Below are 27,782 nucleotides of genomic sequence, written 5' to 3'. Positions count from 1 at the left end.
GCTCCTTTAAGAATATATTTTTTTAGTTCAGTCTGCTTTTCTCTTGTAAGCACCACTAAGGGAATTACAAAAGATCATAACGCTATCTGCAGTAAGTTTGGAGAGTTTATTAAAAAATCCTTACTTCAGTATATTGAGCTTAACTAAATCCCCAATTCTTTTATATCTTGTTATATGAAAACCATATATAATATTACCATTTTTGGTTATTTAAGGCACTATAAAGTACTTTAAGTGCATTAATAAATGAAAGTTTAATAGCCATGTTGTTGTATATACTGATATTTGAAATGCTTTAATAAAAACACTTCAAGATAAGTTGCATTATTTTTAAAGTTTAAAATCTTTCATTCAAATGAGAACCTTGTTTATTGTGAAACAGTGCTAATTGGCATAAGTGCTAATTATTTAGAATTTCAAACCAAGTACTAAAAATTGATAATGACACAGCACAAAATTAATTAGAAACATATCATTTAAGCTCAGGTTGGAAGGGAAAGCCTTGGCATTGTTATATTTAGATTAAAGATGTGGGATCACAAAGTAAACATGTATTGAACTAGGATATGATTTTCTGAATGGATGTTGCTCTTCCATAGGGCATCAGGGAGGATATCAATGACTTGATGTTAAATGCTGGTTGTGGTTAAATTTAGAAGTTGAAATAGTTGCTTTGACTAGTCTCTTAAATGTCACTTTTCAAAATCTTTTAATCACTAACTAACATTCTTAATTTATGTTATATTTATCTTAATCCATGATAGACTTCTCCAATAAATGGTTTAAAATGCCAAATGCAAATGACTGCCTGTCAGCTCACAGTAAGTCCTTACGCACGCATTGGTGATGTTGGCAGGATGAGCATAATATATTTTAAACATGCTCCATGTTTAAAATGTCCAATCATGCCAAAACATTAGTGATGATTAGCTTTTGTTTGGTATAGAATATATTGATTCAAGATATTTATAGACTAGGAAAAGATCCTTTTCTTAATCCTCTATTCAAAGATGCTAGTTAATATAACTCTCTACTCTGACATTCACTTACTCAGTGAGGTGTCAAACCAATGTCTGACTAGTCATTCATTTATTCCGCAAACATTTATTGAGCACTCACCATGTGGGCCCAAAGGAATAAAACATAGTCAACTCTCAAGGAGCTCAAATCAAGAGTCAGAGTGGGGGGAAAATAAGTTATGATGAAAGTGACAAGTGCTTCAATAAAGATAATTGTGAAATAGTATGTAAGCCCAGAAGAAGGGATTTGCGGAACTTGTAGAAGATTTCCTAGAGCAGAAGACATTTAAGTTGAATCTTGAAGGAGGAAAATGCACTTGACAAGCTGACAGATTGGTGAAGGGAAGTTCAGACAGAGCAACCATCATAATAATAATAGATATTTTTTAATGCTTATCATCTGTTAGGCTGTATACAAATTTCACTTTCTTCCCTCATGAGTACCCTATACTTTTAAAGAAACTGAGTCTCAGAAATGTTTTAGATAGAGTTATGATTCAAACTCAGCCAGTGCAACTCCAGGCTCCAAGCTGTTAACTATTCTGCCACTTTGATGGCATGGATAAAGACAGGGCATTGGGGGTGAAAGAATTTGGGCTGCTTTGGTAACTGGGTTTTAAACCACCCCAGTACCACTTTTAACCATCAGACATTGTAATTCTAAGAATGTTATGTCCTAGTGTATAAAAATTTTTTGGTAAGCGTATTATTAATGACCAAGTTGTTCAGAACTTACACATAGGTATTCCTTATTTCCTGGATGGAAAAATATTATTTTCCAAGTTTTCCAATATGACCTTCTTCCTCATTATCTTGTAGCTATTAATATAGAAAACAATAATCATAAATATGCCTCTGGTAGTCTCTTTACCACTTAAATTATGTGGAGCTCCTTTTTAAAATTTTCTCCCTAAAGGAATGACTGGGATTCTCAGCATCTCTTCCTCACCTACAATAGCGTATATTTAACTTGTGTTTGCCTTTTTTTTCCCCAAGTGTACCTTTTTTCTCTAAGTGGATTTTTGGAGATAAGTCCTGAAAAACTAATAATGGTCCTGAGGCAGGACGATGCACCCAAAATAACGTTCCAGCTGGCTTGGTTTTGTTTGTTTTACAGGAATGTTCTGCTTTAGAAATGCCCTCTATCTAACCCTTAATTTGAATATATATTTAGGGGAATAGTTGGTGCTGTCACATACTAATTGACTGTAAACTTTACTCATGAAGAGGTGTTACTAAGCCAAGCATGAAAATTGGCAAGGGGTGGAGGGAAAACTGAATGCAAAGTAGCAGAACAAGGACAACTGATGATGCTCGCCTAATTAAAACTGCCTTCTACTTTTTATTCTTGTAAGACGAGATAGTAGATGTAGGTGGTGATAAAACCAAATTGGATTTAACCTTCAAGCAACTATGGTGATTGTAAGGATCTACTAAATATCCTTCTATGTAATACTATGTGATGAAAACTTGTTAGAGCAGTCTTGTGTTTAAAATTTCTCCTCAAGTTTAAACCACATCCAGAGACTCATAAAGATTGTCTATCCTAACGCCTGTATATTCCATTCACCATAGAGTATTCTCTGTGTTATCTTTCTTCCTTTAAATTTTATTACCTGAGTTATTATAGATGTTACGTTTGTGTCTGTGATGGGATGCCTCTAAGATAGCCCCCAACGATCCCTTACTCATGGATTTTATGCTTAGATATAATCCCCTCCCTTTGAGTGTGAGCTGGGCTTATTGACTCTCTTCCATGGATAGAATACAGCAGAAGCACTGGGATGTTACTTAATATGAGATTACAAAAAGACAGTGGCTTTCATCTTGTGTTTATTTGTTTGCTCACTTGAGGGAACCCAGCTGCCATGTTGTGAGCTGTCCTGTGAGGAAGCCCAGGTGGCAGGGAATTGAGAGGTGCCTCAGTAAGCAAGGAACTGAAACCTCTACTCAATAGACCACTGAAACTGAATCTTGCCAATAACCTTGTGAATGAACTTGAGCTGATACTCCCCTAAGAGAGCCTTCAAGTGAGATCAAAGCCCTAGCTGAGCTCACTGAACACGGAGCTAGCTTTCAGGAATTCTGTTTTCTTCTGCAAGCCAGACCTACAATAAGCAAGCACATCTAAGGGACCTGCAGTTGGCATTGATCTTGGCACCACCTACTCATGTCTGGGTGTCTTCCAGCACAGAAAAGTGGAGATAATTGCCAACTATCAGGGAAATCAAACAAGTCCAAGCTATGTTGCCTTTACTGATACTAAACGACTGATTGATGATGCTGCGAAGAATCAAGTTGTGTTGAACGCCACTGTGCTAGTTTGGATATATCATGTCCCGCCAAAAGCCATATTCTTTGATGCAATCTTGTGGGGACAGATGTATTAGTGTTGATTAGATTGGAATCCTTTGATTGAGTGTTTCCATGGAGATGTGACTCAATTAACTGTGAGTGAAGCGTTTGATTGGATAATTTCCATGGAGGTGTTAACCCCACCCATTCAGGGTGGGTGTTAATTGGATCACTGGAGTTGTATAAAGGAATTCACAGACAGAAGGACCTCAGAGCAACTGAGAGTGATATTTTGAAGAGGAGGTACAGCTAAGAGAGGACAAAACGCCCCAAGAGCAACATTTTGGAGAATGCCCATTTTGAAACGCAATCTGGGAGCAAGCGGATGCCAGCCACATGCCTTCCGAACTAACAGAGGTTTTCCAGATGCCATTGGCCATTCTCCAGTGAAGGTACCCTATTGTAAATGCCTTACCCTGGATGCTTTATGGCCTTAAGACTGTAACTGTGTAACCAAATAAAGCCCCTTTATAAAAGCCAACCCATTTCTGGTGTTTTGCATCCTGGTGGCATTGGCAAACTGGAATACCCACCAACATGGTTTTTGATGCCAAACATCTGATTAGACACATATTTGATGATGCTGTTGTCCAGTCCAATATGAAGCATTGGCCCTTCGTGGTGGTGAATGATGGGGGCAGGCCCAAGGTCCAAGTAGAATACAAGGGCAAAACCAACAGTTTCTATCCAGGGGAGGTATCCTCTCTGGTTCTGACAAAGATAAAGGAAATTGCAGAAGCCTACCTTGGGAAGACTGTTACCAATGCTGCTGTCACAGTGCTGGCTTATTTTAATGACTGTCAGCGTCAGGCCACCAAAGATGCTAGTACCATTGCTCAGCCTCAAAGTACTCAGAATCATCAGTGTGCCAACTACTGCTGCTATTGCTTACGGCTTAGACACAAAGGTTGGTGCTGAAAGAAATGTGCTGATCTTTGATTTAGGAGGTGGCACTTTTGATGTATCAGTCCTCACTATTGATGATGGACTTTTCGAGAACAAATCAACAACTGGAGACACTCACTTAGGTGGAGAAGACTTTGACAACCAAATATCAACCATTTCATAGCTGAGCTCAAGTGCAAGCATAAGAAGGACATCTGTGAGAACAAGAGAACTGTCCACTGCCTCTGTACTGCTTGTGAATGAGCTAAGCACAGTCTCTCCTCCAGCACCCAGGCCAGTATTGAGATCAATTCTCTCTATGAAGGAATCGACTTTTATACCTCCATTACCCATGCTCAGTTTGAAGAATTGAATGCTGACCTGTTCTGTGGCACTTTGGACCCCATGGAGAAAGCCCTCAGGGATGCCAACCTAGACAAATCATAGATCAATGATATTGTCCTGGTGGGCAGTTCTACTCCTATCCCCAAGATTCAGAAACTCCTCCAAGACCTCTTTACTAGAAAAAGAACTGAACAAGAGCATCAACCCTGATGAGGCTCTTTCTTATGGTGCAGCTGTCCAGGCAGCCATCCTATCTGGAGACAAATATGAAAACTTTCAAGATTTGCTGCTCTTGGATATCACTCCTCTTTCCCTTGACATTGAACCTGCTTGAGTCAGGTTCTTCTTTGAGCACAATACCACCATTCCCACCAAGCAGATGCAGACCTTTACCACCTACTGTGACAACCAGCTGGGTGTGCTCATGCAGGTTTATGAAGGTGAGCATGCCATGACCAAGGATAACAACCTACCTGGCAAGTTTGAACTCACTAGGATACCTCCTGCCCCTGTGTTGTGCCTCAGATTGAAATCATCTTTGACATTGATGCCAATGGCATTCTCAATGTTTCTGCTGTGGAAAAGGGCACAGAAAAAGAGAACAAGATCACTATCACTAATGACAAGGGATGTTTGAGCAGAGAAGACATTGAGCTCATGTTCCTGGAAGCCAAGACGTACAAAACTGGAGAAGCAGAGGGACAAAGTATCCTCCAAGTATTCACTTGAATACTGTGCATTTAATATGAAAGCGATAGTTGAAGATGAGAAACCTTAAGGCAAGACCAATGATGAAGACAAACAGAAGATTCTTGACAAATGTAATGAAATCATCAACTGGCTCGATAAGAATCAGACTGCAGAAAAGGAAGAATTTGAACTTCAGCAGAAGAAGCTGGAGAAAGTCTGCAACCCCATCATTACCAAGCTGTACCAGAGTATAGGAGACATGCCAGGAGGAATGCCTGGAGGCTTCCCTGGTGGTGGGGCACCTCCTTCTGGAGGTGCCTCTTTTGGACTATCTATAGAATAAATTGATTAAATCAATTGGCATACCTACCTTAGCATTGTTCCACAGTTAAAAATTGAAGGACCCAAATTTGTAGCACATTCTGTAGCCAGTTCGCTGTGGTATTCAAAATTCCTGTGGCATTCTCAATACTTGACTATGGAATAATGTGCACAGGGAAAGGACACAGCATTCGCACTTAACATTAGCATTCGAATAATTGTAAGTGGAAAGTGCAATGCCTTAAATAAAGCCTATTAAAATTGGCACATTAAAAAAAGCCCCAGCTGATGGCCTGACTGTAATGTCGTGGGAGAACTTGAGCCAGAGACACCCAACTAAGTCACAGCTGGATGCATTCATGACCCACAGAAACTATGAGATAATAGATCTTTCCCAACTACTGGGAGTATTTGTTGCAGACAGAACACACCTGCATCTCTCTCAGAAATTGCATGCAGCTGATAGGCAATTTGATGATTCAAACCCTACTTGTCCGTGTGTTGAGGATTTTGAACTTAGTAAAAACTTGTTCCTTTAAAGGGACTACTGGCTCTTTGGAGACTTTCCCAAAGAGTATCCCATAAATTGAACCAGACCTAAAGAAAATGTCATAATGCCCAAATGGCATCTCTCCAAAAGAACTTGGTGCTGTACACTCCCCTTGGGATTCAATCCTTGCTTATCCTCTAGCAAGATAAACAATGTTTAAGAATAGGGAGAAAAAGTTAGTCTCCTTGGAGAGATGATTTTATTCCTTGCTCCATCCAGGATAAAATACCCAGCTCTGTTTATAGTAAACAGAGCTTACTTTTTTGTCCTTGCTCTGCTGGAGTTTCCAAGGATGTTTCAGCTGCCTTACAGAAGTCATTAGGTGGCAGCAAGATGACAGGACTGCTTATCTGATTTTCCCCTTCAAATTCTTTACTCAAAAACAGGGTAAAAGCAATTGAAACTGCATCCTCAATGCATTGCACCCATCTCAGTGATGACCATCTTAATTTTGACTGCCTTCCTTAAAATAAACAAAGAAATGGAATACAAAAAACAACAAACTTTGAAAATCAATTAACTGCCTTCTCTTTAATTAGGAACAAAATGAGACTTGCTGAAAGTTTCCATAAGAAACTGAGAATTGAAGTAATATTATCTATGCTATCAGAAAGCTGAATCCTCTGAAATTCATGATCACTTTTCTTCATGAGCTTTCTATTCAATAACTATCAGTTAGTACTCTACAATCTCCCTTTTGAAACGTCACAGTAAAAATGATCTTAAATTAGAGATAATTGCAAACACTTAGCTGCATTAGTGAGCTGCAATCAACCAGGAAAAACTAATTTTTAATAATGTGGACTCACCCCATAGTGTAGGAAATTGATATAGTCTGAGAAACTCACACAACAGTGCTAAATGTTTCTGTGTTACATTAAGGGAGCTGTTCAATATGCAGATAAGGGCACCCAAAATATTCTGGGCCAGTTGAATAAGAAAATAATATGCTTCCAATATGCGTCAACATAAAACAAAATATCATGCAAGTCTGAAACTATCTTTTATCCCTATTTACAAATGTTTGGACTGACATTTGTTTTCACCACATCTTACAAATCTATCTTAAACTCTAAGTGGTGACTAACTTTCATTGCAACTTACATTAGGGCATACTAATTACAGCCCAATGTAAAAGTCTTCTCCATTCTTTGTGGGGGAAGTTAGTTATGGGTTAAAGGTACCAAGGTAATTAAAGTCAAAATTTAATCAAATACATGTTTTGCACCAAGACACTAAGGCTGAGGCATTAGTGGGTGGGTATCAGTGTGTGTGTGAGTGTGTGGTGTGTGTATGTGGTTCTTAAACAACCAAAGACAAGAAAGAAATTATTCTCCAGTGGAAAAAATCACAGGGTAGAGATACTCTTCTAGCCCTGATCCTTCCATAAACTAGCTATATAATTTTAACCACTGTTGTGTTGCAGATTTATTTTTGGTAAAACTGAGGAATTAGAGAAAGTTTTAAGAGTCCTTCCCTGTTATAGTATTCTGTATTTTTTTATTTCAGGCAAAATAATGGTAAATTGACAACATTTTGTTAATTAGAGCATGAGCACATGTAGACCAAATCTCAGGCAAAGTGATATAATTTTAAAAAACCACGTAGTTCTCATATAAATAAATACACTTTTCATGTTAAAAAAAAAAAACAGAACCATATTTCAGCTGAATAGTTTGTCTTCTCATTTGTATCTCAAAGAATGAGTTGATGTACCACAATGTATTGGGAAGCTTCCATGGAATTACCTTAAAATGGAAGTATTCTCAGATGACCCTGGATGTTCCATGATCTTTCAAAATGAGGATCACAAATCTAATCAAAAAATCATCCCAGAGTACAGCAGCACTCTACTAGAGTTTCTCTTAACTCTTATAATACAAATACACATTACAACCACTTAAATAAATCCAGATAGAAAGCTAAGGACTTGATTGTATTTTCTCTTAGCCGAGAGTGCAAGTTTACATTTTGAAAAGAAATTGAAAGAAGTGCTTTTTTGATGCCCAAGAAAAGGACAAAGTGGAGAATCAGGCCAAACATAAGGAATGTTACAAGCTAATTTACTATATTAAATATGGGTGTTAAAAATAGAATCTTAAGTTTTATTTCCTGCTGATCTTTGAAAAGAAATGTATCCAGTGAATGAGGCAATCTTGTACTAGCAATGATGTGGAGTCTGGCTTATGTATAGAGTCTTCTGAAATGGGTTCCATAGATAAAGGGACTTTTGAGTCCAAAGAAATACATTGAAAAGTTGGAGAAAAAAATAAGCAATATAACATCTCATCTGTGTCTGGCAGAAAAGCAAAAGTTTTCAAGCCAAAAATGATTAATCTCAAATAGTAAATGTATTTGTAGGCATTCAAAACATTTTTGAAAAACTTGAGCAATGTGATGTACTGTGTAAGATGCTGTACTGGGGGAAACAAAGAATGAAACATCATTCTACCAAGCTGAATACAAAATTGTGAGAGAAATTACATGAACACTAAGAACCATGATACAAGACAACATGTTCTAAAAGTTCTAACACAAGCAAAAAAAAAAAATGTCTGTGGAAATCTAGGTAATAGAGAGATATTACCTCAATTTCAGCAAACACAAGTTATCATTTAGCTGAAAACACTGACAGGAGTTAACTATAATTTTCTCAGCATCAGCTATGGTATTGTGAAACTCTGGGACCCAGGCACAGAGAACATTTATAGTAGCCTTGCTGGTAAACCCAAACTGGAGACAGCTCAGATACACATTGCAAGGAAAAGAGGTGAATTAATTGTGAGATAGCTACATAGTGAAATACTCCATATCATTAGAAATTAAAAAATCACAGCTGCACATATGAGAACAGATGAATATTAGAAAACAAATTTGAATTAAGAAAACAGCTGCAAAAGAATTATATGGCATGTAACTATTTTTATAAATTTCAAAACAAAAATTAAATATGTTGATCAGGGGTTCATATATATGGTTCATATATATATGGTAAATAAAACACAAAGAAACCAGAAGAAAGTTAGAAAACATGATTTAGAGAAGTGGTTACTTCTGGTGTAGCTTGACTGACAGCATTTTCTCCCACAAATGTTTGTAAACATTACTCTATTGTCTCCCAGAATATAATGGCATAGAAATGTCTCAGTCTGTGTATGGTATTTTAAAATAAGCCTGGATGTCTGTAGATCTTCTTCCTCTTTTATGACATTCAAACATTATTCCAGATGTTAGTCTCTTTCAATCACTTTTTTTCTGGTTCTCATTGAACTTTCATATTTGCAACTCAAGCTTTTCTTTAGTTCAAGTATTTCTTCTCCCCTTTCCTCTGTTGGTACCATTTAGTTGCTGTCCAACCATCATCCACTGTTCCTCACTGAGAAAATCCTACCGATGAAAACCTTCAGATAGCAAGGGAGATTTCCTTTACCACACACCACATCCTACCCTTCCTTTCCACCCACCCACCACCCCCAGTCTTGGTGAGTCCCCAATTACTTGCTAGCATTGCACCATGTACAAATCTTCCATAGCATTGATAGCAGATGAGTTTTTACTTTCTTTTGCATGATTTTTCAATCAGTGTCTTTCTCAGTATTCTTTAAGTTTAATGAATTCAGACATGGACTGTGGACTTCTTGTTGTTGTTGTTGTTGTTGTTGTTGCTTGCATAAGAGTAACCTCCAGGACAGCTCCCCAACTCTACCTGAAATCCCCCAGCCACCAGAACCCCACCTTGCCACCTCTCTTTTCTCCTTCCTGGTCAAGAAGGCATTCTCAATCCCTTGACGCCATGGCCAGATTCATTCCTGCGAGTCGAGTCCTACGTTGCCGGGAAGACTCACTCCCCTGGTAGTCATGCATGGATGTCTTTGATCATTATTTTATATTTAGTGTCTTAACATGTACTCATGTCAAATATATGTATTTTTCAATAACTGTTTAAATGAATTATGTATTATTTATTCCTCATTTGCTCTTTCTCTCTCTTTCTCCTATAATTCCTATGGTAAATAGGTTTTCCTAAGACTATGTTTCACAGTTCTTTTATATTCCCTTTATTTCATTTCTGTGCCCTGTAAAACTTACACAGACTTGGTGTTCTAGTTTACTAATGCTGCCGGAATGCAAAACACCAGAGATGGATTGGCTTTTATAAAAGGGGGTTTATTTGGTTGCACAGTTACAGTCTCAAGGACATAAACATCAGCAATCAGGTACTTTCACTGGAGGATGGCCAATGGTGTCCAGAAAACCTTTGTTAGCTGGGAAGGCATGTGGCCACAACTTTGGTTTCAAAATGGCTTTCTCCCAGGACATTCCTCTCTAGGTTGCAGTTCCTCTTGGTTGCACTTGGGATATTTGTCCTCTCTCAGCTTCTCTGGAGCAAGAGTCTGCTTTCAACAGCCGTCTTCAAACTGTCTCTCATGTGCAGCTCCTGTGCTTTCTTCAAAGTGTCCCTCTTGGCTGTAGCAAGCTCGCTCCTTCTGTCTGATCTTATATAGTGTGCCAGTAATTTAATTCAGACCCACCCAATAGGCGGGCCAACACCGCCATGGAAATTATCCAGCCAGAGTCATCAACCACAGTTGGGTGGGGCGCATCTCCATGGAAACACTCAAACAATTACAATCTACTGAACACTAATAGGTCTGGCCACACAAGATTACATCAAAGATAATGGCGTTTGGGGGGACATAATACATTCAAACTGGCACACTTGGGTTGTCCTTTACTGAATCAGTTGTCTGCCATATAGATCTGTTATTTACTCCATTGTGGTATTTATTACAAAAATTAAACTTTTTCTCTCCATAGGGTTTTCTTTCAGATTTTGCATTTTCCTCTCCTCTCTTCATTATTGCCTACTCATTGCTTATTGATGCTATATTCTCTTGAATTTTAAACATATGAATTTATTATTGGAAATTGCCTCCTGTTTTTTCTCTTATTTCCCTTTTCTTTCATTTTGTTTTCTTTTGGAAGGCAATGGCACACCATAGTTTTTCTATTATTTCTTCTTCATATTTGTTCCCTTTTTTTAACCTATACTATCTATTCATATTTTTATCAAGTTTTTCATTTTTTTTTCTTTTTGATTAAAGAGAAAGGCTTACACTTGTCTAGTTCTTAGTATTAAGACAGGCTTTCTAATTCATTCAAAATTAACCAGTCTGAGGAGATTATTTTTCCTCTACAAGAATAAGTAAAGGAAAAAATAAATGGGACAATTTTCTGCCCCTGCAGTGTGACTCATGGGCCAAAAATATATATAACTACTGTTCTATACATCTCAATTCAGATGTCCTTGTGAATTCAGCTTCAGTCTTCTGATTTAAAAGAATAGTATTTTAGATATCTTCTTTTTAGTGGTAAATAATATGGTTTTTCAAAAAATTTATGATTTATGAGTGTGGGTAAGGAATTTAGCATATCTTGAACAAAGATTTTTCATTTTAAAATATTCCAACTGGTAAAACTTTCATAAATATTTCTTATTTTCCACATTCTACTGGTATTGGAACAGAATATTTTTACTTGTTTAACTGTTTTAGCCAGTTACTCAGTTAATGTTTCCCCTAGAGAAGAAGGTGCATTTTGGTCCTAATTAATATGAGGTAATTTAGCCTTTGTAAGGTATCAATTCATGCTAGAAATAAAATTTCACTTTCTTTATATAAAATATGAATGTGCTAAGAGTTCAGCTTATTAACTGTCAGAATAATCTTTAAGAACCAACAGAATTTAGTAAGCAGAGAAGCTGATTGGTATAAAGTTTAAGGAATACTTGTTTAAAAACTGAAATAGAAAACATGCGGCTAACAACACACTAACTTGATTTTCTTATACACTGCTTTGTTAGGCACATAATCATATTAGCACGTTCAAGCTATGTCTTTCTTAGCTCTTTTGATGCTTTGGCTTCCAATTAACTAATACAGAAATACTGAAGTGTCTGCATATTAATTTTGGAAATTACAGTATTCTCCAAATGATAATCAGAAAAGTAAAAGAAAGAAGAGCAAAATAATTATAGAAAGAAATTGGTATAGAGGAGGAGAGAAACAGAAAGCTAACTAAAGGTGGGATTATTGCTTGCCTTAACCCTATCTGGCCTAGCTAATCAACTATGATCCAACAAACCTACCCTGAGGTATTTGCCCAGTAGAAATAAAAATGTGTCCAAAAAGCATATACGCAAATATTTATAGCAGCTCCATTCATAATTGCCAAAACTAGAAATAACCCATTGTTCATCAAAAGGAGAATAGACACAAAATTTGTAGTATGGTCATACAACCACGTTTCTGAACAATAAAAAAGAATCAACTGCTAATACATGCAAAAATTTAATCTCAAAAATGTTATTGTACAAAAGAAGCCAAACAGAAAATAACATACAATATGTAATATCCTTTATACCAAAGCCAAGAAGTTTAATCACTTTTTTCACTGTTTCAGCAGTCCTCTTTCCAATTTCCATTAAAATCCCTGTGATCACATTATAATACTCCCATGTCTCTGCAAGAGTTCCTTTATGTCAAGGACCTTCTCTTACTATCTCTATAATTCAGGGCCTAGCATAGCGTCAAATCTTAAATGTTTCCTGAATGATCAAACCAGTTTCTGGATTGGCCTAGAAAGACTAAGATGGCTTCCAAGATTTCCGCCTCCTGATGTGCACACCTGTATAATCTCTTCCCCTTGACTGTGGGCAGGACTTGTGAAAATGATAGGATAGCCACTTCCATGATTACATTACATTATAAAAGACTCTTGCAGCAAGTTGGGAGAGATGCTCCAGCTGACCATTATTTAAGAAGAAATCCACCCTGTTGTGAGAGGGCTATGTGGTGGATAGGAACTTAGGGTGGCTTCTAGGAGATAAGAACCACCCTGGCTGACTGCCAGCAAGAAAACGAGGACCTGGGTTCTACATCTGCAGTGGAACTGAATTCTGTCAACAACTGGAATTGGTTTGGAAGGTGATCCTGAGCGCCAGATAAGAATGCAGCCCAGGTGACAACTTGATTGCAGACTTGTAAGGCCTTGAGCAGAGAATCCAGCTATGCCGTTCCTGGGCTTCTGACCTACAGAAACTGTGAGATAATAATTGTGCATTGTTTTAAGTTGCTAAGTTTGTGATATTTTGTTACAGAGCAAGAGAAAAGGAATATTAATATCTTAATAATATTCAAATAATAATACTCAAATATACAATATTTTGAATAATGTGAGTTGTTTCACATGTATAAATTTGTACACAGTGAGGTGTACTTCATTAGCTTTAGTAGAGTTACAGCAAGGCAGAATTTTTTGTAGGAAAATGTGTTAATTGCAGCAGAGGGAAACGATACTGTATAAGTCATCCAGGCTTCAACATTAACAGAGTTGGAATTTGATCCTTCTGAGCCATGTAAAAGCTTGGTGACCTTATGCAAGTTAATTAATTTCTTAATTTCGTTTTCTCTGAGTCTTGGTTTTCCCACCTATTAATCTGGGTGAGAACTCATTTCTCCCTTAAATATTTGTTGAGAAGTTAAGAAATAATATTTCCAAAACATAGAGCATGCTCAATATATGGGGTCTTTATTAAATTATATTTTACATTGGCATCCTTTACACCTGAGAGTTCTGATTATTACATTATATTACATTATTTTATATGAGAGCTCTGATTTAAATGTTCTGAACTAATGTCTATATGCAGAATTGAAATATTACAGGGATTATAATGTTAGATTCAAATAAAATCTCTCTTTTAATGTGTTGTAGAGAGGAAAAGTGTAGCATCTTAGAAAGGGCGTAAATTTGGAATACAGACAGATATTAGCCAAATAAACCTCTTTTACTTCCCACTTGTGAGATCTGAAGCAAATTTTAAGTTGGGGTGGGGGCATGTGCCAAGAACTGGAATAATACCAAACTGCTAATTAAATGGGATAACTTTGAAAAAGAGCTTGGTTCAATATCTGGTATGTCAGAATCATCTAAAAATAGCAGCTCTTAATAATGTTTCATCTTATGTCTTAACCACATATACTGATATTTTTTTTTGGTTCAGAAATTGTCAGTAACATATCCAAAGGTCAGTGAGTTGGTAAATATCTTGGGAAATTAGTCCATTCTTGTTCTACAGCTTGATAGTTATTTAAAAAACTTGTACTATTACTGTTTTCTATTTTTTTCTGAAGTAACTTTAACATTGATGTTATTTTCACAGAAGATTTGATTCTAGCCTTAGGCAACAATGAATATGCTTTCTGATACAAAATGATATGACATCCAGTAACGTCATAGGCTTTCAATTTATACAGTGTGAATTGCTGAATTTATACTCTGTCAATTTAATATGGAATAACAGGAAAGCAGGAATCTAATACAAATAAATGGAATAAAATACATAGTTTTAATGCTTTGAAATACCAAAAGCACTATTATACTTTAAAATTTGCCTCATTTACAACCACAAGATAATCATGAAGCAAGAAATACTTAAATAATGTAGAACAGCACATAGATACATAGGCATATACAACTGCCTACTACTCAATTAAAAATACACTTGTATAAGTTAAAAGGGTTCTTTATCTTTCTATCTTTTCAATAGGCAATTAAAACAATTTTCCATATATGGAGTCCATTTTACTAGGAAAGCAACTAACTGACAACTTGTCAACTTTTTACTGTCTCTGGAGATAAATCATTTTCTGGAATTGTATCTTTGAAAGTATTAAAATGACAAATCAGTAATGGGAAATATCATGGGCAAAAAGTCTATAATTAATCAGAGCAAGGATTCCCAAGAGAAGAATGGAAGAAAACTATAAAAAGGCCAAGAACCCAAACCTAGGAAGTAAAGAAATTTGAAGGTTTGGTTGTACTGCAAAACTGAAGTGTTAAAATAAATGCTTAAACTTTCATGCATTTATAGTTGAGCGGTGGAATATACAAAGGGACAATGTCCTGCCACATATAAAAATAGAACCCTGACCCACTATCTGTCCCAACCAAACCAGGAAACTCTGACCTGTCGTCTGCAAAATAGCCAGGACTTGATCAATGACTGACAGATTCCCTGATGTTTCCCCTTGCTTCCAACCAGAGGAAGCCAAATATGCTCCCCTAACCAGTCAGATAGGATGCCCTGCTTCTAGTCAGCTCACCTCCAGCTTCCCATGCTAATAGCTTCCCATCAGGGGATACCTGAAATCTCTTTTTTTCCTCCTATCAAGCTTACATTTGAGTATCTGCCAAACACAAATGATGGTGACTGACTCCCTTGCTATAGTAAGCTCTGAATAAAAAGCTTTTGTTCTTTGCTTGTCCTCATTTGGGTACTCTCATTTATTTCCTCATTTACTTTTTCCCTCAGTCTCACTGTTTTATCAGTCTCTTTTGCCCTTATCAATTCTTGTTCCCACCCTTTTTTCATGAAATGGATGGATGGAGGCAGAATTTTATGTACCATTGCCTCAAGGCCTCCGTTGGGAACAATATCTAGATACATTAATATTCTTAATCTAAACTGTCATACTTAGGTGGCACAATATTCAGTTTTTTAACCTTAGAACAACGTAACCATAAACTTACAGGATCTTACAGAAAGTAAATTGCCTAGGCAAAGAATCTCAACTCTTCTTGTAAATAAGTGGCGGCATTGAAATGTCTTCCTCCAATTTTCTCTTGAGAAAAAGCCAGCTTTGACTTATGAATGAATTAACTAGAATTACTCTATAAATGTCTAGTAATAACTCTGAATCAGTGGCTACAATGAGGTAACGGGACATCATTGACTCATAAACATGGTAGTTAATGACCTCATTACAATCAAAGAAGTGAGACATATGCCAACTCCAGTGCATTTTAGAAAAAAGCTAAAAATTGTAAATAGATTACTTTTGTAGATATCGAACATCTTTATAATCAAATAGTAAAGACATAAATAGTAATTCAAAGCATGGATTAAATAAAAACAATTTTAGAACTTGCTATTTTTCCATTTTCTCTAAACTTTAAACTATTACATAGTCTTTCTTAATAATTTACTAATTTTTAAGAGTCTTTGCTGATCCCATAGCCATGTAATGTCAAGGCTTGCTATAAAGTACTAAAGCTTTTAAGTGTTCCAAATTGTTTTTGTTTAAATTTTGTTATAGATTATCAAGTGTATTCAAATGAAATTAATTCATTTTGATAGTATTTTTGAATAATGGTTGTTCAGTTGCAAGTGTCATTAAGGCTATAACCTCCTTGTGCCCCATTTCAATTGAAAATGGAACTGGCAGAAAAGATCCTGAAACTCAAAACCATGTGGAATCACTCTTCTTCTGAATGTACTTTCACCGTCACAAGACCTTCCCTCTTCCTCAAACTCAGTGTTTCCCAGAATGTATGTATGTATACATGCAGTGCTATATAAGATAATTTTAGGTGGTCCATTGATAATCGTTTATAATTGTAATGTGTATATATTTTTAAAATAATTTTAGGAAAAATAAGTACACTGTATCCATTATATCATTATTACTTCTCAGGATAAAGATAAAAATTTTAAATGTGTTAATTCAATATTGAATTAAACGACATAAATAATGCGTAAATATGACAATACTACATAAATAATGGTACAAGTGCCATTCATTTATGAAAAAAACATACAAATTGTAGGAGAATAAAAACAGAAACACTGTTGTCTATGGCTGGAGTATTGAGAATTGTATATCTAATTTATGTTCATCCTCCATGTGACCCCTTTAGAGGTTGTTAAAAGACTTAATATCATTGAACTTATATACAATTTAGAGGGCCAGAAAGGGGATTCCAGTCTCAGAATTTTCAGATGTGTTTAGAGTTGGGGAATCATTAGAGCTCTCAGAGGCTCAGTGTCATTATCCTTATAGTGAAGAGAGTTTGGACTATTGGACTCAAAGTTCCCTTCCTTTTAGAAAGTACTAAGGCTTCATGGCACCTGGGGCATCTGTAGGTGTCAAGCCAATTTCTAAGAGTTACTGCTGTTAAACATATTCTGCTCCTTAAGAAGCATCTTCCAAAACCACTTTAAACAGTGCGTGGTGGGAAAATGCAGCTGGTGTGGAGTGGCGAGTGTCTTATACCAGAAACCCAAAATTTATATTCTTACACTGGCTGTACCAAATGCCTGTGGCGAAAATTTCTTCTCGTTTTTAGAGTCCCTGTTTCATTAAATGATGCAGGGAGAGTTAAATATTCAATTTCCAGGATTAGTATGAGTAATACTACTTATTACTGAAGAAGGACTTAATAAAACTGTTGCATATCCTTCAACCAAACAGAATTGCATATTGATAAAGAAATGGGCCTAATCTGATTTTAGACTGATGGAAGAGATGGGAATTGTGCAGTGTTAGTCAGTGGGGAGAATTCTATCCAACTCTAATGCTTTCCTTTTCCCTTTCTTCAACTTACTAAAATTTGAAAAGCTGTTTCTCTTAGGGCTCTATGGAGGTGGTATGTAAAGGAAAGGAATTTATTAATGCAGGGGTTGCAAACTGGTCTTTTGCAGCAAGATGTATTTTATTTGACTCCCTTCTGATATGAACAAAAGCAGTGGGTTCTCTGCCTGATGCACTCAAATGACCAATCCCTGAGACACTGGGATTTCAAAGAGAGAAAGAGTTATTGCTATGTGTGAAGCAGGAGAGCAGATGGCCTATAGGCCTGAATATCTGTCTCCAGTAATTCTGATAGTTTTATAGTATCAAAAGACAGGCAGGTTTTAGGATAATAGGCGCAGTGGTTCCAGATGATGTAACTAGAGGTGACCTAATTAGTGAGCATTCACAGATTGATTATGTGCTTAGTCACAGAACATATATAAGAAAATGGTGGCCTTAATATGATGATGGGTGTGATTTTTAGTATTATTATGAAGTATAGGTCACTTATAATTAAAGTTTAAGCTACTGCCCATGTCAGGCAGGCCCATTTTGGTTAGATTCAGCTTCCTTTATCAAGATAGCCTTGGAACAGGTGTTGGTTAGTTCTGGGCTGACTCAAGGCCCTTCATTAATAAACATTAGGGGCTGTCTTTAGTGATCATAGACAAGTGAGGGTCAGTCAGAAGGTTTTACAATCACAAGGGCACAGGATAAAGGCTATACAATCGTTATCAGACATCAAGGCAGCTGGATTGCAGTTCAGAGATTTCACAGATTTCCCTCTATCTGTTCTAATATGCCAGAAAGTAAAAAAGGAATATCTATATAATGATTCAGTAAATATAAGCAACCCTTAAATCCTAACTTCTTGGTTACACTTCTGCCTCACGTGTCCCAGCAATATTTTTAATAATTTGAAAACCAACAACAATAAAACATTGAGGAACTCTATAGTAACTGCCGAGGTCAGAATTTTCTCAAAAATCATACCAGGGTGACAGATGTCAAGCTAAGTAAGTAATTTTGCCTCTTTTGGATTGGAATTTTATGAGTAGTTTGGTCCAGGCTCCACTTATCTTTGAGGCCCTCCACCCATGTCACCCAAAGAAAGCTTTTGTGCATGGAAATACTACATGCAGTAATACGTGTTTACATTCAAATTCAATATAATACTTTTTATATTTGCAAAATATATTTTAAAGCCTTTAGTTACTGGTAAAAAATTTTTCCCTTTATAAAATAATATTTTGTAGAAGAACACTACTTTTATTATTTTATTAATAATAAGTTTATCAGTAAGCTTAACTGATTAAATTCCCTCCAGGCATACACACCCACTTACAAAACAGGTCAATTTTATTTTCTTAAACAATAGAAAATACTTTTACAGGTTTAAAATACCAATTATCTTAAATGTTTGATAGAAAAGCCATAAAAATAACAAGCAAAACGTAACATTTAGCAATTCTTGCAAATCTCAGAAATCAAATTTATAAATGAATTAGATCTGCTTCTCTTAAACACTCAGTTACTTCATACCAATAATCAAATGTTCTCATACTTTATAAATTAAGATAGTATGTATTGAAACAATTGCATATTTCAGATTGAAATCATTTACTTTGTAGGAAAAAAATGTGCTTTGATTATGTATTTTTAGAGGACACCTCTGCAGGTTATATAAATCTAGTCTTTCATTATCTTTGAGCTATTTTGCAAGTGTATACATTGTAGGTAATGTAATGGTAAATACAAATTGAAACAGAGGAAATAATTTTGCCAGGTACAAAAGGGAAAGAGGCTTCCTCCTTTTGACCCTTTTCTTTAGAAAACTTGTAAATTCTTTCTCTGCCCTTTTGAGATGGATGTAAATCTTTTTAAAAAGCTATTTGAGACTCTTGCAAGCTTTATAACTGGGGATGTCTTTCTCAAGGACCTGGGAGCTATCTCATTAAAATGTAAACATCAAGGAGGATAGCACCCCTATCTTCCTATCTCCCTGGGAGTTAATTTAGGCATCTGGCTCCAAGTTGTAACTACCTACTTGTCATAGAGATATAAAGAAGTTTTTTTTTCCTTTAGATAAAGGCAATTAGCTAACATAGATGGTCATCTGAATTACTAGGTGAACTTAGGTATGAACTATGTGTGGTAAATGGTACTGTCAAGTCCTCTTACTTGAGGAGTAGACTAGTTATTGTTTATCTTAAGAAATGTATGTAATAGCTTGTATTTACTTGGCTATATAAAAGGGTGAGATTTCTTTGTGTCTTTGTAATCTTTTTAGCAGGTTTCTTCTGATGTGCATCACATTCTGGTTTAATGCTTATTCAGTAATTAACTATTTCCTTTCTCTTCTATTTTTTGTGGAGAGGTTTTCCAAGCTGGCAGGTTTTATTTTAAATTATATTTCCCCAGCAGTCACTGATAGCAATGACAGATAATTCTTGTATATAGACATGCAAATTTTGTCCTGTTCTGTAGAGGTTCAATTGTCTTCCCTCTTACCCTGGAAAAAAAAGGTTTTTAAATTCTTGATCTATATATATGTCTTCTGAACTGATTATAACAACTATTTGATTCCCTCAATGATTAGTTAGTAGAATAAATTCTTTAACATTTTTGCATATTCATATCCATGCAAGAGTCCTGATTTTACGAATTTTTTTAAAATTATCTTTTAACAAGCAGTTTTCTGAAAATGTCAAACAACTTAAGTATCAAAATCACAGATATTGTCCCCTTAAATATAAAATTTATTCATAGAAATAAAAGTATTTCTGGGTGGGTTGGGTCAGTGGTTCTCAAATTTAGTGTGCATGGGAATTATCTGGAGGGCCTTGCCCCAGATTCTGATTCAGTAGAATATTGGGTATACTGATATTGTGCATTTCCAAAGGACACTAATTTGCATTGCTGAGCATTTTGAGAAGCACTGGGTTAGATTTACTTTTATTATCTTATACTTCTCTATTTAAATTTCTGGGGTGAGTAAGTTACATATCAAAAAAACGAAGCAGCTTACGCAACTTCAGTGAATTAAGATTTCCGTGTTGATGGTTTGGGGCTTTGTTCCATTAACTTATTATCAGTCAAGAATTCAAATTTGGACACATGCCTAGGCATTAATACTTTCATTAATACTTATTGAGCCCTTTGTTGAGCATTCTGTTATGTCCAGGGCAATTTCATGTCGATTGTGCCCTTAATTTTGCAAACCAGGTTTTGCAAACTAGCCTAATCGAATTGCACAAATATTAAGATCTTTTTCTCTTCCTCCCCCTTCACCTTCTCCCTCATACTGTCACTACCAGAAAACAAGCCTCAGAATAAACTCTGGCACACAAACAGGCATTTGTTAGCAAGCAAAAAATGACTATGAAATCAATCTTGCAATAAACGGAGATCCAAGTTCTCCATCAATTTTTAATTCTTGGAAAGCTTTGAAAAGTTCACCTGAGGCAAATGTTATAATGGTCTGCCAACAGGATTTGAACACGGGTACATCTACAGAAACCAGATCCTCCCAATCAGGAGTGGATACACAAATTTATTTAAATAAAAGCACAGCATACCATCTCTAATATCAATAATATTAAGTTTGCTGGATCCTTATATTCTGTTCATGGTAAGGCAAGGGGGTAGATAATCTGAATAGCACCAATTCCACCAATGAAAACTCCTTTCTAAAATCTTCTAGGCTAGTTGAATAGCAATTAATTTTACCAATCAATAAGCAATCTAGCATTCACTATACTGATTAGTGAAGCCTTGGGTGTTGATGGAAGATAATAGCCAAAGCACCTGTAGAAGCAGCCTTTAGGGCAGTCTTCTGGACTAAAATATAGCAGACCACCCCAGGAGTATAAATTCTTGATTAGGGAAACTACTTCCCGTGGGGCGCAAATGGAAACTAAGACATTATTATTATTAGTCACTGACCCTATGCTGAAGCATTTTTTCCCATTCTTTCTTTTCTTTTCTTTTTCAATTAGAGAAGTTGTGGGTTTACAGACAATCATGTATAAAATACAGGATTCCCGTATACCACCCTTATTATTAACACTTTGCATTGGCATGATATATTTGTTCCACTTGATGAAAGCGTATTTTTGTAATTGTATTAACTATAGTCTATTGTTTAACTTAGGGTTCACTGTGTTGTGCAGTTCTGTGGATTTTTTTTTAAGTTTTCATTCTAGTACCATAAATACAACCTAATGTTTCCCCTTTTAACCACATTCAGATATATATTTCAGTGCTGTTAATTGTGTTCACAATGTTGTGCTAGCATCACCGCCATCCACTACCAAAATATTTCCATCGTTCCTATTTTAAAGTACATTTCTTACATCATAACACCAGGTCATCATGCTTCCCCCAGGCAATTTTTAAGTTTCACCATTACCCAATTTTTGTAGTAACTTCTTCCAACTTTTTATTTCCTGATTTTTATAGATGGGATTTGACATTCCTTAACTGTGATGTGGCTAATTTTCTTCATATTCATTTTGGAGTACTAACCTCTTTACTGTTTTATCAGATTTTTTGTTTTGTTTTTCTGTTTATCTTCCTATTTGGCCATATTCTGTTGTCACTGTATTGATCCCACCAAGCCACTTCACTCATTTAAAACATCCTCTTGGCCTCTATAATCTTCTGATTTTACAACTCCAGTAATTCTCATTACTGTGTACAGTTAGAAATCCCTACTGCAGAATTTTACAGTTTTGTGTTTGAAGAACAGTTTTTTTTTTTTTTTTAAGGGATGGAAGAAAAAATGAGATGACTGGAAAATGTTACAGACAGCAATGAGTACCACAGAGAGTAGAAGTCAGAAATGGAGGTAAAGGCACACTGAGGGAAGTGGTCTGGTAGCCATAAGTTCAGGTGGCAGGTGCCAGAAATAATTTTGCCTATTAAAGAAACTGCTGAGGGCTGCTTCTAGGTACAGGTTTCAATTAGGAACATCATTTTTTTTTAAAAAGTAAAAACAGAAGGAAGAAATTAAATAAGCAATGATGGTTTCAGAGAAGCAGCTTGCTAATCGTTTTATATCAAGATTACACAATTATATGTTATTAGTCTCAAATTGTATTTAATGCTGGACAAAATAGAATTATTTTGTGGGTTTATGGTTATCTTCAGTACAAAGGGTTAGACACTCTTATTTTTTTTCCCATTTCTCTTTATTGTGTAAGCACTAAAAGTGTTATTTACTGTGACATATATTTTACAGAAGCCAAAACAGCAAATGGGCTAGCTTTTGTTCACTTAATGCAACTAATTGCAAGTGATTTAAAGTTCTTTGTATGAAGGGTGACACATTATGCAAAGAGCAATTCTAAATGAAATTCATGTAATTTTTACTAATTTATGTTATATAACTTAGGACTTTTCTTTAATAAAATATGGTAATCTCTTACAAACCTAAATGAATAGCATTATGTATTAACAAGAAAATAATATCCTTGTGGTATTTAGTAGATTTAATTGAAATTAAGAGAGGATTGAAGGCTGAGTTTTCTCTTGTTTGCCAGTGATTAACAGAGCCATTTTTTTTTCTCTATATAATAGCAACTTTTAGTACCAGTTGATTAAAATCTTACTAAAGTGAAGTATTTCATAACTGTTTCTATGAGGAAATTGCTTTCTGCCAGGGAAAATAAAAGATCCTGGGAAGTATTAAATTGGGGGTATGGGATGGGAAACTTCACACAGAACAAATCTAAAGCAAAATATCTGGAATTCTCATTAATGGAGAAAAAACTAAAATCAAGTTGCCCAAGATTCAATAGTCCTTATCTATGGCATTTCCCCCAACAAATAAACAAAAAATAAGATGGTCAATTTGTCTTTTTATAGTTTCTGATAGATGTGATGACACATATTCCTGATAGAAGATATTGTATAATGATAAGTAGTTGCTTTCACTGTTTCCTGAATTGTGGGCATATAAAAAGAAGATGCATGGTTTGTTAGTTTGAATAATTAGCATTGAAATAATATGGTAAGGCACATAAAAAATTATGAATTCAAAGGTATAAATACTTCAAAAGAAGCATGCTACATTATCTAGAGATCTATTTTTAAAATCTTAAAAGAAATGTTTTCTCTTTATAGAAAGTTTACAATACAGAAAGTATAAAAAGATAGTAAAACTTGCATGATTTTAATAACAGGTGTTCTGGTTTGCTAATGCTACCATTATGCAAAATACCAGAAATGGATTGGCTTTTATAGAGGGAGTTTATTTGATTACAAATTTACAGTCCCAAGGCCATAAAAGTGTCCAAACTAAGGCATCAACAAGAGGATACCTTCACTAAAGAACAGTCTATGGCGTCCGGAACACCTCTGTCTGTTGGGAAGGCATCTGGCTGGTGTCTGCTGGTCCTTTGCTCCCAGGTTGCATTTCAAAAAGGCTTTCTCTAAAATGTCTCTGGGCTTGTCTCTCTTAGCTTCTTCATCTCCTGTGCATCTAAGTGTTGAGGGTCTTCTCTTAGCCTCTCTAGAGTAAACTCTGGGCTAGCATCTCCAGATGTCACTAAGCATCTCTGAGTGTCAGCTTCTAAACATTTCTCCAAAAGTCTCCCTCAGCTGCTCTGAGCTCCTTCTGCTTGTGAGGTCTCTTATAAGACTCCAGTGACTTAATTAAGACCTATTGTGAGTGGGCGGGGTCCATCTCTCCATGGAAATAATTTAATCAAAGGTCTTGCCCACAGCTGATTGAGTCACATCTCCGTGGAAACACTGAATCAGAAGATAAATGTTGGCCCTCATAAGATTGCGTTAAAAAACATGGCTTTTGGGGGACATAATATATCCAAACTGGCATAATAGGCCTAAATACGAATGTTATTTTAATGGGTTTTCTTCAAATTATTTTCTCAGCACGTGAGTATATGTCTCTAGAATATAGGTATTTAAACAAAATTCAATCATATGTATGATATATACAGATACATATAATCATAAATATATTATACACGTGTGTAATATATATATATATTTACTCATGCAGTTTTGAATAGAATTTGTTTTCATTTGTTTTTCTTCTTAACATATCAGTATATCATGAGAATTTTCCCACTCTGAACAATCTTCAACATCATGACTTTAACCTGATTATTTCTTTAGGATAGATTCTTTAAGTAGAATAATGAGGGCGAATAAACCTGTTGATTTATTTTGCCAAATTACTTTCAAATAAGATTGTGCCAGTTTGCTTTATAAATAGCAGTATCTGACACAGCTAGTCTTCTATAGCATTTCAGTCATAAAATGATGTTATATCCAAACTATTTTAGAAACTATTCATTCAGGATGAATAGTCATCCTATTCTGTCATAACACATCCTTCAGAGAGAAAAGATACACTTTTTTTTTAGGGAAAATTTTCCAGTATTTAAGAATCTTAATTTTCAGGAAATGCTTCTTTTTTTGTCCAGAAGAAGAAAACTTAATTTTGATATTCTGAGTTTCAAATTTTCTGTTAAAATTATGTATCCACAGTTAAGAAAATGTACATAAATACATTACATTTGAATAAAAATTAAATTATTCTTCCTACTATTGTAGCCATTGAATCTACCTGAGGCATCAAAACCCAAATTTCCAAATTAGGTATTGTAGGTTTTATCGTTTACCACCCTATGATAGTTTTTAGTGCTGTTCATTAAATGTTTCTGGACTCCTACTTACGGACACATGGCAACTTTGCACTCTGAAGGTAGATGTGCCTGTTACTTGCTTTAGGTGATTAAATGTGAGCAGAAGTGAAGTGGTGCAACTCTTCCTGGCAGAAGCTTAAAAGGCCAGTGCTTGATTCACCATCTGTATCAATATGAGGTCTCCAGCCCAGGTGATTGAGTGACAACTGTTAATAGAGCCTCCTTGCTGATCTGAGTTGGACAGGGGGTTTGAGTAAGAAAATGTGTAACTAGTCCACCAAGGTTTTGGTGTTACTTCTTACAACTGCATAACATACTTATTCTGACTAATACACTAAGTGGCTTAAAATACAAGAAATTGGCTTAATAAGTGGGTGGGTAGAAGGGGCATCAAGGAAACTGATATCGGAATCTAGAAAAAAATATCACAGTCCATTAGGCAGTACCAATATATTTTGTAAAACTCTCATAAATATTTGGAAGTGTGAGTCCAACCTCCTTTAAGAAGAGTTTGGAAAAATAAAATTTTAGTAGTATATTTTAGTTGCTATTGGTAGCATTTCATCAGGAACTATGAGAAAGATGAGCTCAGAATAAAAAGCATGACTGGTTTGCAAGCAAAGAAGCAAAGGAAAGAAAGTCTAGAAATTTGGTTACTTGCAGTGTTGAAACATTGAACTCTTCAAACTCAACAAGTGGAAAATTAAAAGAAGGCAGTTAGTGATAAAGGTTGGGTTAAACTTGGCCTTGCCATAGGGGTTAAATTAAGAGTATGTGCAGCACTTTTAAAACCTGGCTCCAAATTTTTTGACATTCTGGGGTCAACTTATCCTCTCCTTGAATCTGAAAGGACTTGTGACTGCTTCAGCCAGTACAGTGTGGAAGAAGTAATGTTATGTGACTTGCAAGGCTGAGTCACAAGGCTCACAGCCTATAGGCTCCCTCTTGGGATGAACCCTGTCAGATCCCAGCCACCATGGTATAAGAAGCCCAAGCCACATAGTAAGCTGTTTCGTTTGAGCCAGTCTTGAAGTCATCCCAGCACAGGGATAAGTAAATAAACCGTCTTGGAAATGGATCCTTTAGCCTGGGTAGTTCTAGAACCCAGCCATTTGGGTCTTTCCAGCTGAGGCTCCAGATATCTTGGAGTAAGAAGCAGCCATCCTTGCTGTGCCCTTTCTGACTTCCTGACTCACAGAATCCATGAACTTAATCAAAAAGTTGCTTTATACTTCTGAATTAGGGTTGTTTCTTATACAGCACCAATAACTGAAACAGCATGGCAGTTACAACCATTGTTAAAATCTCTGAGAGTATTAAGAAGTCTTGGAGTAAAGAGCCAACTCAGGGTGCTGCACCTAGCAAAACCTTTCGACTAGACAAAATATCTCAGTAGACGTAAGGCATAATTTTCCAAAAGCCTGATAGATACAAGATACCCCCAATTAAATTAAAGTAGAATGAATGAGGGAAGGGCAGTGGATGAGTGATGAGAAATCTAAGTATAACTGGCACATAGAACTTACTGGAATAAAATTGGTAAGAAGCTTACTGAGTTTTAAGGGTGATATTCTTCTGAAATTTATGACTCAGATCTTCCAGTTCTCTTGGGCCCCAATCATTCTACAGAATCCTCGAGGAATGCCTATTTTCTAGTGCCCACTTCAGATGTAACCAAGCAGCATAAAAGAAGAAAAGATCCTCTTAGAGGGCAGAGCCAAAGGGCAGGGAGAACAGTGCACTGGAGAACTGGCCCACAGAAGAGGGACTGAACCAAAGAGCATGTCCCATTTGCTCAGCTTGATTTCAGCATGCCTGTGTTTCTATGTGTCTTTCATCTTGCCTTTTCTGAATACAAATGTTTGTATTTCAGTTATCTTGTCCCTGTTCTACCAGTGAATATTAGGTTTGGAGGTATATATACCTTTCCCTTGCAGTTCATAAATCTTTAGAACAATAGGAGCCACAGCTGGAGCCACTGTAGAGACTACCACTAGTCCACCATCCAGAGATCTTGAACTTTGAGCTTGATGCTGTAACTGAATCGAATTTTGGTTTTCTCTTTTTGGGAAGGTGGGGAGTATAGTTTGCAGGCAAAACGGAGAATGAAGTGAATATGCAGTAACCAGAAAATGCAACTATTATTGCTGTTCATCAGTTCTCCTTTCTGAACACCTGATAGGATTGCACTTTTCTACTTCTTTGAATTTAAATATGCCTAATTGACTTGTTTGGGCCAAAACGTTTGATGGGAAGTGGCGAAAGCTTTTAGTTCTGGCAATCTTGAAGAATCAGTGAATGGTGTGCTATTTTCCTTCATTGCAAGGATGATAGGGAAAGCATGAGTCAGGAAGGAGCCTTCATCACCTGAGTAACTGAAAGTTTGTGATGTACACAGTTCTACTTCTTGCCTGGAATGGGCATGTAACAGGAGCAAAAATGAACATCTGTTGTGTTATGCCTTGAGATTTAGGGATTTTGCGTTAATACAGAATAACCTAGCTCATTTGAACTTATGCAATTT

At 36.0% G+C, this 27,782-nt stretch overlaps 1 pseudogene; it reads left to right on the top strand.

The window, feature by feature from the left end:
- The first annotated feature begins 3,145 nt into the window (after nt 1–3,145).
- On the top strand, nt 3,146–5,646 carry LOC119542030 (annotated as a pseudogene).
- The last annotated feature ends 22,136 nt before the right edge of the window (nt 5,647–27,782 follow it).

This window comes from Choloepus didactylus, chromosome 8, assembly GCF_015220235.1.
Source record: "Choloepus didactylus isolate mChoDid1 chromosome 8, mChoDid1.pri, whole genome shotgun sequence".
Classification (NCBI taxonomy): Eukaryota; Metazoa; Chordata; class Mammalia; order Pilosa; family Megalonychidae; genus Choloepus; species Choloepus didactylus.
Note: the sequence above shows the minus strand (reverse complement) of the source record. Positions and strands in the feature narration are given on the sequence as shown.